General features: G+C 41.7%; 1 protein-coding gene across 4 annotated transcripts in view; it reads left to right on the top strand.

Annotated features, from left to right (window-relative positions):
• The first annotated feature begins 3,740 nt into the window (after nt 1-3,740).
• ZNF148 (zinc finger protein 148) overlaps nt 3,741-16,811 on the top strand; it is a 37,513-nt gene continuing 24,442 nt past the window's right edge. For all 4 annotated transcript variants that reach the window (XM_080347266.1, XM_080347267.1, XM_080347265.1 and 1 more), the window contains exon 1: nt 3,741-3,962. The gene's annotated coding sequence lies outside the window, so the exon portion shown is untranslated. The remainder of the gene's footprint in view (nt 3,963-16,811) is intronic.

Below are 16,811 nucleotides of genomic sequence, written 5' to 3'. Positions count from 1 at the left end.
GACTGTCATGTACCCTCTCCTCCTGACCAATATTTTCCATAACTAATTCTTTTTGTTTACAAGCATCAGATGCACAGGTATTTTCAGACATACCATATCATCCCATTTCTCTGTGTTATTAATGCCAGGACCAGCATACCGTACAACTCTGTGACTGAGAGCATGACGATTGATTCCTGATCCACTACCACCATAGGGCAATGCAGACAGTTAAGTCAGGTTTATGTGGGATCATGAATTGCAAGCCTGCTATTAAAAAAACCCATAATTTAAACACAAATCCAATCAGGGATGCTGAAATGAAGAGCTGCAATTTACAGACAACATGAGTGGATGCTCAGACAATGGACTAATTTAATTTTCTGCACTGAATATTTGTGCTAGTTAAAGCCCCGGTGAAATATGTGAATTGGAAAAAAAAAAGGATGGAAGTAGATTTTCTAGCTTTCAATAGCAATCATTCCCCGATTGCATCCCCTGTTGAAACATCGGGTCATTGAAACATCTAGTCATTTCTGAAGCATCCTTCATTGTATCGCTGGCACAGACCAGTATGAACCAGGGCTACACAGACCTCAGTGCTCCAAGGAAGGAGGAGAGAATTTGAAGGAGGCATTTAGTTTTTTTTGTGATTCAGTATCTCATAGCTCCATTCAATTCAATGGGATATTTGCATGTTTGAAGCTACAAATGTGTTTGGCTCTGTTGCTGAACATGGAATGAGAGATAAATCTGCAATGAGGATGAAGTAGTGTTCATCTCCACTTCAGTGGCAACAAGCCATTTACAATAAACTAGTTTATATTTACTTCTTGCTTTCTATCCTGGGTTCAGTTCCAACAATGATTACTGTTCCTTCATGCAGTCATGATCTGGTACTCACTTTTGTCAGTGTTTCCAGACAAAATTGCAGGTGGTGCCCAGAATGTAAACTGGTGAGACACACAGACACTAAAGCTTAAACTTTCACATAATATCTGTTATCTCTGAAAGTCAAGTTAATCATCCTGCACCAAAGTTATAACCTGCAATTGTTTGATGATCCCACAAGCACAGGAAAGGCTGGTTTAGCATTGTTTGGGAAAATGAATTGTATATTTCCACACCTTAATGCCCCATCCTTTCTCTTGGATTTACCTTGGTTTTGAAGTTTCTCTTTGCAAATGCCTTTTTCAGAGAACATAAAGATTTTTCAGGCAGTATTCTCTTATCTATAAATTACTGACACAAATTCTTCACTGATAGTCTTAAAGTCTCCTTCTTTCAAGATTTAGTGTGGTTCAGTTTGTCACGCAGGAGGCCAAACGAGACGGTTCTGCTTGTGCTACAGAGTTATTTCTGAAGCCACTTCCTCTTTAAGACCTTTTAAAACACACGTATATTCTCCGATGACTCCCCAAAAGCCACTCTTTTTAATATATAGCCTACTTGTACTTCCTGCTTTTCTTGGTTTCTGGATTTATATAGAAAAGGGGGGAGAAAAAAAGTGCCTTTCACTTTCCGTTATTTAGCCCTCCTAAAAAAGGGAAACCGAAACGTACTGAGCTCCACGCTGTCCATATGTTGCCTTTTAGTGGGTTACTCATGGGTGGGCAACTTCTGGAATTCAGAAGGGAGAGGGAAAATGATATTAAAGACTATTAATTTTTTCCCTAGGGAAAAGCAGAATTTGTCTGCTATTTACAGAATAGCATTAAAAAAAAAAAATAAGGTCAAAATGCAAGCACTCCTTCGGGCTTCTCGAGCTATGGGCTTTATCTAGTCCTTTTCTATTTTGTTATGTCAAAACACTCATATAAATAAATAAACACCGCAGTACTAAATGTGTGTCAAAACACTAATATGAGCAACAACTGTGACTTGGTGAGGAATTGCCATCATTTGAAAATGTGGCTGGCAAAGAAGTAAAGGTCCAAGGTCTGACACATCCTTTTACTGCTCCTGCTTCTGTGAGGACTTCCAGGTGAACGAAGCGCCCCAAGATTCTCATTCAACCTGACCATTTGTAGGTGCTCAGTTCATCTTAAAACAACGGAAACCTCCAACCCAAACTGAGATTTGAAAACTGGGGCATGCCTTGATTAAGAACAGTAGGAGAGTAATGAACAGAACCCAAATTTGCTGAGTCTTACTTTGTTGCTTTAAATACAAGACAGTCTTTCTTCTTCATATTACGCTGCTAATTGCCAAACAACATTTTTTGAAAAGCAGGTTCCAATTGATGTGTCCTTGGAGAAAGACTTGTGCTCATCCTGCAGAAAGCTTTAATTCCTCAGTGTATTTTAAAAGAAGGTTTTAGCGCCAAGCTTCCTGACTCAGACTTAATGAAATTCAAAAGATTTTTTTTGACAGGTAAAAATGAATAGTCACCAAATTAATTGTCTTTGAAGGGAAAAAAAAATAATAAAAGCTGCATAAATGTACATCTTCCCTCTAAAACTATTTTTGGAAAATAAAAGTTTCCCATTTTATTCAGCAAGCATGTTAATGACACTTCTTGTATTTATGCAAAACTGTAGATGACTGCATGAAATTTAGCCACATTCTATTAACTCCATCCTCTATTAGTACAGACTGAGTACTCAGTGAAACGATTTTGAAATATACACATTGCATAAAGTCACGGCAAACCTTGAACCTGGGTCTTAACATCATTACTATTTTCTTCTTAATGCAATTTATCACTCTGTAACTGGATGGCACAACCTCCGACCTGCACGAGGATGCAGAACCTTATTGATGCACCTTGTTAGAGGAACAGGAAACCCTACATGAAGCTGACTCACCAGTCAGATGCATCTTCTAACAAGACCTGAACAAAGGCCATTGGCCTTGTTGCAGAGACAGGGTGATCCTGTAGGACAACTTGGGAATAACTAAGCTTGTAGCAAAAAGCTTTGGGCCACTGCTGATTGAATGACTCACGAAACTAAGCCCTACGAAGCTTCTAAATTTCACCCAATAGAGCTTATGCAGATTTTGGCTTCAATCCAGCAGAGCACTTAAGCACGTGCTTAATTGTAAGCAAGTGACATAAAGCAACTTAGTTAAGCACGCACTTAAGTACACTGCCGGGCTAAATACTTTATTTAGAGAAATGCAGAAATGTCGGTAACCCCTGAAAGAGATGAAGTTGAGAGACACAAGGCGCAGCCGAGGCTGTAAAGGCGCAGATGGTTTGGGTGGAGAGCCATCCCCAGGAACGCACGGGCTTCCAGAAGATCTGGCCTCCAGCTACTCTCTGAGTTGTTTACTGTGGGGTCATGGCGAACACCACGATCGTGGAGATCACACCGCAGGAAATTCACCTGTGGGAGTTACACGGCCGCTCCTCCGTGCGCGCACCGCGCTCCGGGGCCTCCTGAGGGATCGGGGTTTGCTCCAACCTCCTCCCGGCCACCGGCCGCGGCCGTGCCGGCCCCTCTCCTCCCACGGCCCGCGCTGGAGACGCGGGAGCGGCACCGGGGGCACCCGCTGCCCCTCCGGCCCGGCCGCCCCGCAGGCCCTGCCCGCCCCGCCTCCCCGCAAGGCCAGCTCGGGGCAGCGCTCGGCCGCGCCGGCCTCCTGACCCGCGCGTAACCCGCGCCGCCCGCCCCAGCCGCAGCCGCAGCCCCGGCAGGAGCCCGGCCCGGCGCAGCCCCGCTCCATCTCCTCCGCGCTTCGCCGGCCCGCCGGTCCTCCGGGCGTGTTTCCCATGCTGCACCGCGGCGCGGCGGCGCTCTGGCCGGGCTGTCGCTGTCACCGCCAGCAGGAGGCTGAGGGAAGGCGCCGCTCGCCCCGCCGGAGCAGGAAGAAGCCGCCGCCGCCGCCAACTTCCCCTCGGCCTCCCCTCCCCCGCCGCCGCCTCCCCTCCCCCGCGCCCCGCCGCCGCCCCGCCATGCCCGGGGCCGCGGCACGGGCCCTCTGAGCCGCCGCCGCCGCGCCCCGGCCCGGCCCGCCTTCTCTTCGCAGCTCTGCAGCCGGTAAGTGCCGGCGGGCGGGAGTGGGGAGCTGGCCGGGTCCGGTCGGGCCCGCCCGCCCGCGGCGGCGGCGGCGGGAGGTGCGCGGAGGGAGGGCAGAGGGAAGGGAAGGGAAGAGAAGGGAAGGGAAGGGAAAGGAAGGGAAGGGAAGGGGGGGCTGCGGCGCGGCCCGGCCTGGCGCGTCTCGCCCGCATGGGCCGCGCTCGGCCCCGCCGGCGGAGAGGCCGGTGAGCGGGGGATGAGCAGCGAGGCGGCGGGCGCCCTCCTCTCCCCCTCCCCGCCGCGCAGGGGGGCGCCGGGAGCTCCTGCCGCTGCCCCCGGCTGGCGGCGGGGCTGCCCCGCCAGAGCCTCCCCCGCGCGGCGGGCCGGGGCCGCGGGGCCAAGCAGGCCTCGGCGGGGCCGTGGGGACGGGGCCGGCGCTGCCGGCGGGGCCGTCTGATAGACGGACAGACAAAGGGCTGGGGGAGCCGCGGACGGACGGACCGACAGGCGGGCGAGCAGCGTGTCCTCTCGGCCCCGTCCTCCCGGGCGGCCGGATCCTCCCGCTGCCCGCCGCTCCATTGTTCCTGGTGTAACATAGGTGAAGTGTGCCGACTTGTGAAGATTAGTTTTATTCTGTGGGGTTTTTTAATAACCTTTTCCGAGCCTCCTTTCAGCTGCTCGGGGGACGCTTTTGCAAGGGACCTCTCTGCAGCATCGGGAGCTGGTAACAAGTGCCAGGCTGGAAGTGCCTGGGAGGGCAGGGGGGACCAGCAGGAGTTGAGGAGAAATTAGTTTGACTTCAAACACTTTCACTCTTCATCGTCTTTCCTCCCCCAATTCCTGCCAGACCTCAGCTGAGATGAGTGCAGCAATGTCTGTATGAAGCTGGTTCATAAGAAGGGAAGACATTTACGTTGCAAATGTAAATCATCTCTCTGATCACTTCATTTTCGTAAACTCTTCAGAGCAGCTGTGAAGGATTTTGCACAATGATGAAAAAAGTAGATAGGTGGAATCCAGTGATCACAGCTTTAGTCTGGCTTTGAAAGCCTCCCTGTGGCATGACCTGTCTCTCTGCACACATGTGACATTCTAGTCCAAGAAGTTTTCGATGGGAGAGATGCCTTATTTCTGATGAGCAGCATCTTTGCTGTTGGTATATGACGAATAACAGAGGACTATGGTTTTTCTTTTGAGTAAGATCTCAGTTGCGTTCTTGATTTGCCATACTTATTTGCAGATTTCAGTAATGCTTTACAGGCTTACTAGGAATATGTCCCTGGGCCTGTCATGCTTAAACTTTTTGGAGTGTTCAGATCAGATTTCATCCTTGTAAGTGATATAACCTTTGCGGTTGTTCTCCATGTATTTGGTGAAGCCAGGCCTTATGAGGGAAAGAGGTGGAAAAATAGACCTAACCTGTATCAGTTTTTGCAGGTCTTCTTATGCCGTACTCAAAATGAGACAAGATAAACCAATGGTCTGATTTAAAACTTAAAATCTGTCCTGCTATGTAAAAAATTTGCGTACCTTTGGGCAGCATTAGTTTTTCAGTGTTTGGGATTCGCGCACGTGTCCAGTGACAGCTGTCACCTGCGGGAGCTTTGGCTGCGCTGGGCAGTTCTGGAGCTCAGCCGGCTGCTTTCCTGTGGGTCTCACGGCATCTGCAGCCTCCCGGTGCAGGGCAGGGATTCACAGCAGAGGCAGGCAAACCCCGCTGTTGTGGTGATGATTCAGGAAAACTCTACAAAATTAATTTTTAGTTGCATGATTTCCTGCAAACTGTTGTTGTGGCCTTTCTTGATGAATATTCAGCTCTATATGTGTGTGTGTGTGTGTGTCTGTTCAGTTTCCAAAAGTATTTTCTTTATAGTTGTTTCTGGATGTCTGCATGCCCCTCTTCTTCAAATATACGTATAGTTGGCCAGTGAGCGCGTATAACGGAATAAAGTTAAAAAAGATGCATCTGCCCTCTTGTATTTAACTGTCATGCGCACGTGTACTTTTTCTGTCTTCACTCCTCAGTCCAGGGCCTGAGAGAACAGGTGTATATGTAATCTGTGTTTCTGTTACTGTCCTTCTTGTCCCTAAGTGCTTAATTTCTACTGTATTGCAAACATATTCTATTTATGGAAAATCCCTAATACGGTGGATCATGAAATCAAATCATAAGTAAGTAAGTAGCTACTTGAAGAACCACAATGGTTAAAAACAACGGATGAAGAATTATTCAGAACGCAAAAAGTTGTATTGCAGGCTAAATTGTTCACCCGAAGGAACACATAGTTCTGTAATATTATTATGTAGCTTCTCAAAAGATGATTTTTCCCTTTCAGTTCAGTGTATACAAGTTTGTGTGAGGATTTAAGGCTTTGTGGAGTGTGTGTGTGTTTTCTAGAGACAGTATCATAAAACCATTCAGGTTGGAAGTTCTCACTTCCAGCCAAGAACTTCTGTGTACCACTAACATTAAGAGTTGAACTATGAGAATATTAAGAATATATTATTCTAGTGAAAGATGGTGACAGTACACCTAAAAGAATTTAGGTAATTTCTATAAGAATTCTTTGCACCACAGGCTTAATAATGTAAATTTGCAAATAGTGAAGTTCAAGGTATTGATTGTTAGTGTATGGATTTGGGTAAAAAAAAATAAAATGTGCTATTGGAGAGGAAAGGTTTGTTGTATTCTAGTATTTTGGGGAAAAGCAGAGTGGGATTGTCTTCTGTATGTGCTGCTGGAGATTTGTGATGTTTTTGTGATGGGGATCTTTGTGGATTCTTCCTCCAGTCAGGACTGTTATGTGTGCTGTTGTTGCGTTGCAAATATTACAGATAGAGACCTGGCTGCTTGGAAGAGGTTGATGGAGTGGGCCTTAACCTATCAAAACCACTTCAACTGTTTAGCACAATTTGGGATTAAGTTGTATTTAGTTTAATTTTGGCTGTAATATAAAATACATTTTTCTGTGTGAAGTAACAAAAGTTAAATAAGAAATAGTGATGTTGGTATAACGTCTTTGATAAATAAACATACTACTATTGTCCTGGAGACCCTAAACATAGAACTGAGGTGTCCAACTTTCTTGTCCAAACTTAACAATGTCTTTTATATTAAATGAATGGGACAACAAATGAAAAGTGGATGCCGTTGGAAATACTTTTTACTTTGAAGACTCTTATATGGATCTAACAGAACAATAGATATGTTTTATTTAAAATAAGTACTTCTTGTGCCTTTGCCTGACATTTTATTGATAGCTGCCTTTCAAGCCAGCATCATTTATGATGAAATAGATTCAGGCCTTCAGCCTGCAGTCTGATATGCATAACTGAGTGTTTAAGGACAAGTGAAGCCCCACAAAGCCTCCATGGATCTAAGCCGGCATGGGTGGCTGCTTTTTGCAGGTTGCAGGGCTTATTTGAAGGATAAGTACTGTGATTAACTTGCACTTTAATTTATATGGAGTACTGAGATTCAATAAATATTCTTTCCTTTTCTGTGTACCGGAATTTATGCAGAAACCCTTGAACTAGTATTGAGTTTACACCTCTAACTTACTGGTTTTTAAGAGCTCAGACATAGTTATTGACAGTACATGTCAGCAGAACACAGTCATTGGCTATAATATAGCTATATGCCAGGCATAAATTTCTGCCCAACAAAAGAAAATCCATTCAGGTTTTCATGAGATTTACTTTCATTTACACAAACGCTGTTAGTTACTTTATTACAGTAATTTCCAGTGAAGTTAAAAACACAGCTCCATCTGTTTAGCTCATTAGTACTCTATAGACATTTTAAATGTACAGCATTTTTAATCGTAGAATATTTTATACATCAGCAATAATGCCATAAACTACACAAGTGACATAGGTTTAACCTATTTAAATTTCAAATTAAAATACAATAACATATGTGAGTTTTCCAATATTATGAGTGATTAAATTGTCTTCCCCTGATTTAATATACAGATATTCTTCATATTCAGACATTCAGCACGTTGGATAAAATATCTGGAAAAATCCGTAATACATTCTCACAGAACTTGATTATAAGCATGTCCTAAGGGGAAATTCAGTGTCTTTTAGAAAGACTTTGGAAAGCACAAGAAGCAGAAGGGTTAGAATCTCCTAATAACTTCTTCCATACTGTCAGAACTTTATTTTGGGAGCTAATGTAGAGACTGATACTGGTTTTGCTCAGAAATAATTTTTAGTCTACTCTTATGATATTATCAGTGTGTTAATGTATTCAAGGCTGCAATATCAAGAGATAACAGTGTGAATACTGTAATACAGTTAATGTATTACTTATTGCTATTACTTTGTGATTTCATTGCACTTTGGAAAACAGCAAGACGTAGCTCTTTAATGGGGTATGGATATTGGCCTGATCCTGCATTAGATACACTCTAGTGGCATATTAGTATTACAGTATCTGCATCTTGTCACCGTTTGTGCAGAAAACTTTAAGGCAGTATTGTCTAATTCTTCCCTGCTGACTAGGGTGACATTTTTATAGGTGCAGAATTAAACAGTCTGATAAAATGAAATCTGTGTGGGAAGAAGTTCCAACCTGCAAACAGCAGTAGGATATAATTTATGAACAGGCTATCAAATATAAACTGTCTAGATCTCTGGTACTGGAGGAAACACAAAAAGAACCAAAAATCAAGTTGCCTGTAAAGTATCTGAAAACAATTTCTAAATGTAACATGTGATATTACTAATACATAAAGCTGTTGTGCTATCTGTGTGAGCTCGGATATGTGATTGATAAGCCTTCTGCTCTGAAGTTATTTCAAATGGCAGCTACACTCATAAGGTAAAAATGTCCATTCATAAAATTTTTGACAAGTATCAATGCTTTGTAGTAATTTCCCATAAAGTTTGTATTAACTTTTCCTACTTATGTATCCGCAAATGAATATGAAAGACATCATTAAACAGGTTTATGATGCCAGTGACATAATGACCAGGCCATGTTACCTTAGTGCAAGAGGTAAAGTGGGAAATATCAATGTTGAGCAGATTGGACATTGTTCACTAGTGATGTTTAAGAAAGGGCAAACAAACGTCTTTGTACACTCTGTAATTTAACCACTACATGTTTGCCCTGAAAAATTGTCAGACTTCTTTTTTTTTTTTCTATTGTTGGGGTTAGATCTGAAATGAGAAAGTGGTGATGTACTCCTAAAAGGTATGTGTGTGTATATATGTATATATAAAGCTCTTTTAGAAGGTATTTATGGTGATCTCTGGCCTAAAGCGCTGGTCACTGAGTATGAGAAATGTTCAGCATAAAGTGAAGTTTATTTTACCAGACAGTAAGCAACATGTTATGCGGGTTAGCCGCCTGGGATGGAGCTTTGTTTTATAGTTTACTGGGAAAGGGCAGAGCAAGCACACAACTTATACATTCACCGCTTTGTGCAGATTTCCTTCGGTAGTAAAAACTACTTAGTCTTGCTTTCAACAGTGAATCTGTAGTATTGCATTGCAAACATTCTTCAGTTTTGTGAAGGGAGGGGAGAAGGAGCAAAATGAATATTAAAGCCAAGAAATGAGTGCATTTCACGAGATCCATGGGTAAAGTTTTAGTCTATAACCATTAAAACAGTCAGAGTTTCCAGATGCAGTAGATGAATTCAGAGTTTTTCAAGTAGGAGTACTCTAAAGCGAATTACCATCTCTGTTGCTGACCTCCTGAAGTACTATTCTCCCATTTTTAACCACATACACAGTGGTTCCCGACATAGGTCATTGTTATATGTGAGTATCTGTCAGATGAAATATATGTGAAAAGGATTACAATTGTCAAGCTTTTAAGTCGGGTATAGCACTGAGCACTTCTAGATACAACAGTAGCTATATAAATACGTTTAAGAGATCTTTTCAGTTTGTGTCCTCAATGTTTCGTTTAACAAAGAAGTTCTTCATGAAAGATTAGTAAATTCAACCAACTCCTTTTTTGCTAGAGTAATCTTACCCTTCTTACCTTGAAGAAAATTTTGTATTGACCACAGTAGATCAACTGTAGAGGGAGGCCATCAATCCTCAGGGTACCAAGATGTGGCACAATTATTTTAGACCACAATTACTTGCAGATTTTCTAGAGGTTTCTGTAAGGTTTTCAGCTTACGTTTTGAACTTATGACTTATTTTTGGGGGGTAAAATCTAGTGTGAAGGTTCCCTGTGTGGATATCACTTTAACGATATCGAACAAAAATGAATCATTCTTTTGGGAGAAAGACTGCCGTCATCCCTGAAGGAGGAAAGCTTTACTAGGCTGCTGTTCTCAGGAGCTTCCTCCATCACTAGTAAACCCGACAGTTGTACTCTGAGATGAATTTTTGTCCGAGTCAGCAAAAAGATGTGAAAGTTATGGGATTGTTTTCTGAGGATCGGGAAAGCTTGTGTTGTTAGGAGGTGTAAGGAAGGAAGGGAAAACTACTTGGCTTTAATGTTGCTTTTCCCTTCCAGAGATTAAGGATTTTTTAAATGAATGATAGAAAATAATTCTTATGTATTTAAAATGTATTTTTATGATCACAAATTATTTATCCCCAACATGAAATTAAGGGATTGGGAGGGGGAATAAAATACGGTTTATAGGAAAGGACCACACAGAGGATGATCATCCAGTTGTCATAGTATATTGCTTGAATATATAAAATAAATGGCATTTTGTTGGCAAAACCAGTGGGCTTGTTGTCTTAATCTGACTGTTAAAAGATCACGCAAAGCAGATGTGCTCCGACTTTTCTGGTGCATCTTAGGAACCTGTGCTCCATCTTATATACACCGTATTGGGTTAAATATTAATACAAGGCAGATTTAAGTCTGAGTTTACATTACTGTTCTTGAAAAGTGACAGTCAAAGGACAAACTGACAGAAAACCTCTCAATTCTTTGCATGACCTTGCAGTTTACTCTCTAATGAGTTGTTGTGTTGTCCCCAGCTTACATTCCTTATAGGTCACAGGACGGGGGCTTTCCACAGTTGTGGTGGTGATGAGAGCGTGGCTGCAAAGCCAGAAAGCATGGGATCCATCGTAGTTAAGTGTCACATGCCTAAAATTTGCTGTAACGTTGGGCAACTCTTCATTTCCCATCTTTGGTTGGACACGAGTTCAGCGCAGCGGTTGTGGCTCCAGCGTTTGCATCTTGGGCACCTGGAATTGCTGCCCTTTTACCTGTGGGAGACGTCTGTGCATCGAGGGAACCTGGGGAGTGCAGCTGCACCTGTGATTTGAGAGCTTGAGGACTTGAGACTCTAGATATGGTTCGATGAGAAGTTAGTATCTGGAAAGCAGTCCATAAACACAGGACATGCTGGGTTTTTCTTTTACCAGAGTCCTGTAGGAAAGTTTACTTGTTAGATTGCTTTGCTGCTTGCTTTGTAACATGGGTTGTATTGAATGTGTTTCGGTAGGACTTGACTTCATTGTGGAGTTTCTTGACTATGGATTCTCAGAAATTCCAGGCCTATTTGGGATGGCAGCTCTTAATTGTTGGCCTGTGAGTTAATAGCATCAAAAGCTTTCAAGATTTTTGTTCCTAATAATTACAGCAGTTATTATAAACACGAAGCATATCTTTTGATCAATCTGAATTTCTGTTTTAGTGTATTCTAGCACTTAATTAGCAAGAACTAGCTGCAGGGTACCAAAGTCATTGAGGTAGAATCCAATTTTCTCAATCTTTTTATTCAAAAGGGCACAGTCCTGAGAGGTCTGGGTTTTATTTTTTGGATTATTTTCAATATTGGTTAATGGGCCAGGATTTCTCTGTTATTATTGCTCTTATAAAATGGCTTCTAGACATCTCATGTCTTGGCTTGCCTTGATCTGAAGATGGGTTTAAGTGTTTTAATGTTGTCTGAGAAATGCAGAACTGTAATGAGGAGTAACCACCTTGGGGTATGTGATAGAAGTCAGTGGGATTCCTTGTTCATACCATTCTTGGAGTATCAAGGTGAAGAGTTACCTGGCAGTTCTTGTTGAGGTTGTAGATAGTGTTTTGAAGAGGATACGCTGAGCAGCACATGAGATTTAGTAGTTACCTGATTTGACTTTTTTTTTTTTCCTTTGGCGTGAGGATCAGCCAGATTAAAAGAAGCTGACTTACAATTCTGGAATTTTATGTAAGCAGCATAGGAGTAGTTCTTAGTTGATTTAATCTGACCATAAATCTTGGCTATCAGTAGGGAGGTGGTGGATTTGTTGCAACAAAGTGGGCAAAAAGTCCTGACTGTACAGAAGTGTACTCTTGAAAAACTTCTTTATTGCTTTGGTAAATTTACATGGTCTGTAACAAACTTATGCTCCAAGAGGAGGTTTTGAGAAAGTGACCTGGTTGCTCACTTCTGTGGATTTAGAGTTTATTTCTGCTCCTTTCCCCTCTGTATGATTTCATAGTCTTTAAATACTAATGTGTCCCTTTATGTGCTGACTCTTCTGCTTATTCGTGATGAAGATGCTCAATACAGTTGTGGTGCTGTTGTAAGAGTGCTGGTCAGGCCACAGCAAGCACTGATTCTTCCTTGGTGCCCAGTTCATAACTGGTTGAATATTTTGAAGAACAGTGATAATTTTTTTCTTGTTGTTCACTGTTGGTCAGTGGTCTCTCTAATGGAGCATCTCAAGATCCTTTGCTCCTTATTTTTTGTCGTTTTGAAGGAAAGGGCTATACCAGAGCATATTGCCTGAGCTGCTGCTTCTAACAATACCTAAATCGTTGTGACTTCACTGTTTTTATGTGGTTATACAGCTGCCATCTCTGAAGGGCACCTTATGGAAACGTCTTGTGCATTATGATTAGGAACGGTCACCTTTGATTCTTTTTTCTCAGAGGGTTATTATGTGGCCTTATTTTTTCCATCAACTGTGTTATATGTATGTTGCCTTGTGTTTATGCTACCAAAGTGGAGTACATAAGCTTATTTATGTGTGTTGAAGTAGTTTATTTTCCATGTTTCATTTTTAGTTGCTGGGTGTATTGGTCTTGTGGAATAGGTGCCTGAAAGGCCTTTTTTATTGTGAGGATGGCAGACCTGTGGTGTTTGAGGAGTGGAGTGAAGCAGTCAACTCAGATCTATATCGCTGGGCTTTAGGGAGGGCTCTTTCAAATCTTCTGGTCCACACCGCCGGTGGATTTGAAAGATAGACACTGAAGCTAACACTGTTGTTTGAAAAACAATATAGCAAGCATAGGATTTGCTTGGTCTGCCTGCAGTGAATCTTTTTAATAAAGAGGTATTCATTCTATCATGTTTTGGACTAACTGGGTTTTTTGAGTTCACTGTTCTACATGTAGGTAAAAGCTATGTTTGAAACACAGCTGAAAGGCAATAAATATACATTAAAAATTTATGCTGGGATATGACACTGCTTCCTCAGCAGGTTTAAATGGGAAAATGTTCCTTGCCTGTACCACTACTTGAAAAGTTAGTCTACAGAGAGCCAAGGATATTTCTCAGAACTTTTTTATAGGTGTTACACAGAATGTACTCTAACCCTGGATGAGTTTACCTTAATGAAATTAGGGAAAAAGATGTCTGCTTAGTGAACACCGATGTCCTAAAATTGAAATTGCAGCTTAGGAGAATGTTTCCTGTATTGTAAAACACTTGCGTTGTCCTCACAGCCTGAGAGCCTGTGTTGAAATACTGCTTTCGAATGCTGAAGTAAGATCTAGAAATATTGTGTGTGCTCTGTAAGATCTGTTTTGCATCCGTTATCCATGTCCTTCTCACCTGGGGTTTAGTGTTGGTATTTCCCTGAAAGTTTTCCTTACACTGTAATGTATATAAATGAGGGTTTGTCTTCCACAATCTCTGAGACGGCTTTTGCTGCTAACTTGAAATCTTTTGGATCAAAACTTTCTTGATTATACTTGAGTTAGCTTATTGTCCAATGTTATTTAGTGTATGTGGGCATGTTAAGTAATTGGTTGAACTTTTCTGTATTTACTATTTTTCTGTAATACATATCCACAGCCTTTTAGAAAACAATGAAGCTGAAGATATTACAGGCAAGAAAAGCATGCCCTTTTAAAAAAACAGTTTTAGGTGTAAGTCAAGCACGCAAACATTAAAATTGCAGCATTGAGCTATACTTATGTCACCTTGATTTTGCCATCCTAACTGTATGTATGTCACTATATTACTAATATATTGTACCATATTATTATATTGTAGTCTTTCTTGCTACCCAAACACAATATTTCCCCCCTCCAAAAGCCCCTACCTTTTAGACTGCACAGGATACATGCTGCTCATTAACTGAGCAGCTGCTCTGTAATTTGCTTTCTTCTCATTGCATAACTTGTGTTCTCTTACTGTGCTTTGCTTAATCCTGTTCTGAAGGCAGAATGAATATATTTCTTTGTGAAATTTCCGTAACTGTTACCAGTAGGCTTGTGAGGCCATAGATAGTTCCTACTGTTCTCTTCACGCTTAAATCCTAGGTAGGTCATTGCCCCCATTTCGGGGACAAGGAGGTGGAAATACAGGGTGGGGAATGATTTGCCAAGATAACAGATTTGCCCAGCAGCAGTGGCAGAGCTGAGAAAAGGAGTCAAATCTCTTACAGTTCTGTTACGACATCGTGGTAGTAACCACCATTTCTCTCTTCAGTCTTAGCCTCATGCTTAGCTTTTCTTGATGACAGTCCTACCCTTTGTACCCTCATTCCTCTAGTGATTCTCCACCAAAGTAGCTACTGTCCGTTAGCTGGAATCCTACTGGTTGTGCTTTCTGAGCAGTGAATAGGTCCAAGGAGAGGCCGGACCCCTCTTGCCCACCTTCTGCAAGTAGTTACCAAAGTAACTGATGTGGGTTTACCTTTCCATTGACGTGTGCCACGTGGCCACAGGAACATGAGCACTGTAAACTGATTAGTTCACCGTTGTGACCTATATTGAATGTTGCTTATTCTTACAAGTATTCCACCATGTCTCAGGGAGAGGAAATGGACACTTCTTATTATATAGTTGGAGAACTGATACCTGGAAGTAAGGTGAAAATTTGTGTTTGGTGTGGATGTCCATTGGGTCTCTTTGTTTGCCTTTAAAAAAATAAAAAAGAAAGGAATATATAGCATTGTCTCCATCTTTGCATTTTCAAACTGTTCCTGTCATTGATTTAATTGCAGCCTTGCACACTCAACATTTAGAGTAAATCTACCCCAGATGTGTCAGGGTAAGCACCCAGAAAATAAGGGAAGTGTAATTATTGATCATCTATTACAAAACAAAACCAAAAATCCAAACAAGTTTGGTAGAAATGGCTTGTATGGACTTGTGCAAGATCTCTGGCAGGATCAAGGACAGGATCCTATTTTGCAAGATAGCATTCAACTGCTTAAATGGTCGTGACTTTCTTTTCCTGCTCTCTGTGTCTCATTTACACGTTTCAGCACTTGCAACAAATGGAGCAATGATATTATAAACTATCTTACGAATTTCACCTGCTTCTATGAAGCAGTTCTATCTAGTGTGCTGAAGGAAATGATGCTTTGTAGAAAAAAAATTATATATATACAAATACACACACATATATTATTAAAATCACAGTGTCAATAGGCTAGAGAGGTGAATTTTGATGAACCAGGGTACCTTAGATGTGGTAGCCCTGAAACTTCCATGTGTTTGCATGCAACTTTTTGTATTCTTCTGGGGGTTTTAGTGTATAATGTTTTCAGGTTTTTTAAAAAGCAACCTGGAAAGAAACACCAGAAATTCTGTTACATATACAGACCTTTGCCATTTAGGCCACTAGACAGAGTAACTGACAGCAACAGTGGGTTGTCATATTCTGTAAAACACAGCATAGTGCTAGTGACGAGGGGAGATGCTTCACAGACACTTGCAGATAGTAGAGGAGTGGTAAGACCCAAAGAATTTAAGGGCTAGTCTAAAAAAAAACCCAAAACAAAACCAAAAACCCCCACAGTTTTTAAAACGCAACAATTTTTTTTTCTGTTTATTTTCAAGGTGAAATTAAATAAGAGGGCCCACTCCTGCACCCTGTCCTGAGCTGCTTCTGACACACTGTCTTTATGGTAAATCCAGTCAGTGAGTTAATCTGGCAGAAAATTAATAACTGGGGGAAAAAAAATTGCCAGGCTGATGGAATGTATAAACCAATATGTCTTGGCATGAGCATCAGAGTAGGCACAGAAGACAGAGTGAACTCTTGACAGAGCAGGGAGCAGGATTGCCCCTTGCAATGACAATTGGCTGTCAGATTGGCTTGGCTTTGACATACAACTGCACTGTTATCAAAATCAAATAAACATTTGATCCAGTATCTGAAATATTTTTACAAAGATTCAGCTTGAGGCTTGCATGCAATACATGACATTTCACAAAATGTTAAGCAGTTGGTCTGAAGTTATAAATTACTAGAAGTGGTTAGAGTATGCTGGGTAGCCTTAGTTGTGTGTAGTGCTTGCTTTTCTGTGTGTAAATTTAGTTGGAAATCTCTGGAGTGAGCACATTTGAGTGCCTGAGTTTCATAGTGTAAGGGCAGAAATTCTGCGTTGTTCTTCTGAGGTTTACTATACACTGAAAGAAATTCCCATAAAAATTCTCAGAATTAACTGCTTTCTGGTAGTTTATAATTTAGTGCCACAAAATCAGTGGGCTGTTTTTCCAGCTAAAAAGTAACATTACCTTTGGGTTTTGGAATATTTAAAGTATGTTTGCTAGGCTGATGACATCCCTGTGAATTTTGACATGTACCTGTGGCTTTGTTAGTGTGGTGTCGAAAGCTTTCTGATACACGTTTGATATTAGATTATCGTTATACTGGTGATGATCTAACACTGATTTGAGGATAAACAAGGTGGCAAAGATTTTCA

This window comes from Nesoenas mayeri (genome assembly GCF_963082525.1).
Source record: "Nesoenas mayeri genome assembly, chromosome: 6".
In the NCBI taxonomy this organism is placed as follows: Eukaryota; Metazoa; Chordata; class Aves; order Columbiformes; family Columbidae; genus Nesoenas; species Nesoenas mayeri.
This window is presented reverse-complemented; position numbering and strand designations above follow the sequence as displayed.